The 1943-nt window shown below is 41.5% G+C and overlaps 1 pseudogene across 1 annotated transcript; it reads left to right on the top strand.

The window, feature by feature from the left end:
• The first annotated feature begins 377 nt into the window (after positions 1-377).
• LOC308422069 (vomeronasal type-1 receptor 4-like) lies at positions 378-1191 on the top strand (annotated as a pseudogene). Its single transcript has one exon. The product of its transcript is annotated as a vomeronasal type-1 receptor 4-like (transcript).
• Positions 1192-1943: the final 752 nt, after the last annotated feature.

The raw sequence follows: 1943 nt of genomic DNA, 5'->3' as shown, positions 1-1943 counted from the left end.
CAGGAAACTATCAGGTTTATGCCCTGACAACAGTCATCATCACTTCCATGAGGATGGAAAACAAACAAACCAAAAAAACAAAGACGGTGATCAGACAACCGCCAGGAAAGAGCCATAAGTATTTACATCATTGACACCATTATTTCCATCAGAATAAACCGAGGGAATCTTACATGTGTTTCTGAAAAGTTTTTCTAGTGTTGTGCATGAACTCCAAAGATGAATTCAAATAATATTATCCACACAGTAATCTTTCTTTCTCTTACCAGACCTGGAATTCTGGGAAATGCCCCAATATTTGTAAGGTGATGCATGCCTGCCTTAGGGACTGAGAAAAGCCTGTTGACCTTATTCTCATCCAGTTGGAATTTTCTAATATGATCACTATTTGTACATCAGGGACCAGAGATGTAGCCATAGAGTTTTATTTCAGAAACTTTCTAGGAGATAGTGGCTGTAAAGTTGGAGCTTTTCTGGCAGGATGGCACGGGGTCTCTCCATCTGCACCACCTGTCTCCTCAGCATGGACTAGGCTGTCAGCACCAGTCCCACAACTAAACTTTGGACAAAACTCAAACCACAAACATCATCATGCCAAGTTCTTCTTTTTCTCCTCTTTGTTTGTTTGGTTTTTTTTTTTTTTTTTTTGGATTATTAATGTTCTCATAAGCGCCAATTTGCTTTCCTACATCAAAGCAGGCAGTGGTTTGAACAGTTCTGTGGATGCAAAGTCACTGCTATATGCTCCAATCAAGACATATCATCAAGTGGCTTCCCCCCTCTCTCATGGCTCTTCGTGCTGTCATCTTTCAGAGCATGATGGGCTGGAGCAGTGGGTCCATGGCTCTCCATCTGTATAAGCACCACAAGCGAGTCCTCTACCTTCACAGCTCCAGGTTTGCAAACAACTCCCCTCCTGAGATCAGAGCTACATGGAGTGTTCTCATCCTGATGACCTGCTTACTTTTCTTCTATTGGGTAGATTTTATTCTCTCTTTCTACACAGGTTTCACAGTGACATGTGAGTCTATTGTACACCTGGTCTGGCCTGGAAAACTTAAGGAACATCTCAAGAAAAGCAGACCTGCAGCATTGGTTAGGCTGCAACACAGTTTTTGGCACTCTCTAAAATCTCATCACCTAAAGGGCAAAGTACTCAAGTCTGTGGCCTGCCAAGATTTTCTTCTGTAGTCTGCCTTTCACTTTATTAAGTGTGTGTGTGTGTGTGTGTGTGTGTGTGTGTGTGTGTGTTTTACAAAAGTGTTTTAACTTCCTGAAGTCCCATTTATCAATTGTCTTGATTCCTGAGCAACTAAGGAGTCTTCTGAGAACAGGTTTGCCTATGTTTATATCTTCAAGGTCTTTTCCCTCCATGTTCTCCAAGAGTTTGTAGTTCCTCATCTCACATTAAGGTGTCCGGTCCACTGTGAGTCAGGTTTGTGAAGAACAAGGCATACAGACCTAGCTTGATTTTTCTCCATGTGGACACCCAGTTTCTGCAGCACGATTTGTCCTCATCTCAGACCAAGCATCAAGAACAGAAACCTAACACATACAACATGGCCACTGTTGCAATAATGGTGACACTGATACAGAGGCAGCCAGATGCTTCCGGTTGGATTTGAAACCCAGTACACAAGAGGGAATTCATGTCTGATCCCATAAACCTGGTCAGAAGCCTGTGTCTGAGATGGAATGTCCATAGCCCGAGGGAATAGGCTATAGCTCTCTTTTGCAAAATGGACACGATGTATGTGTCAAATTGTAAAATAAACTTTAAAACTATATTTATGCCCATAGATTAGTATTGGTATATGTTATGTTTTAGTCATAGAATATTCTCTTTGCAGTGAACAGTGGTTGCTGCAAAACTATAACCAGACTAACTGGAGACAGTTTTATAATTATCATCATTGGTCCATAATATTTCCTCTGTCTTCTTG

This window comes from Micromys minutus (genome assembly GCF_963924665.1).
Source record: "Micromys minutus genome assembly, chromosome: 6".
Lineage (NCBI taxonomy): Eukaryota > Metazoa > Chordata > Mammalia > Rodentia > Muridae > Micromys > Micromys minutus.
The sequence above is the reverse complement of the archived record's forward strand: the minus strand, read 5'-3'. Positions and strand labels throughout refer to the sequence as shown.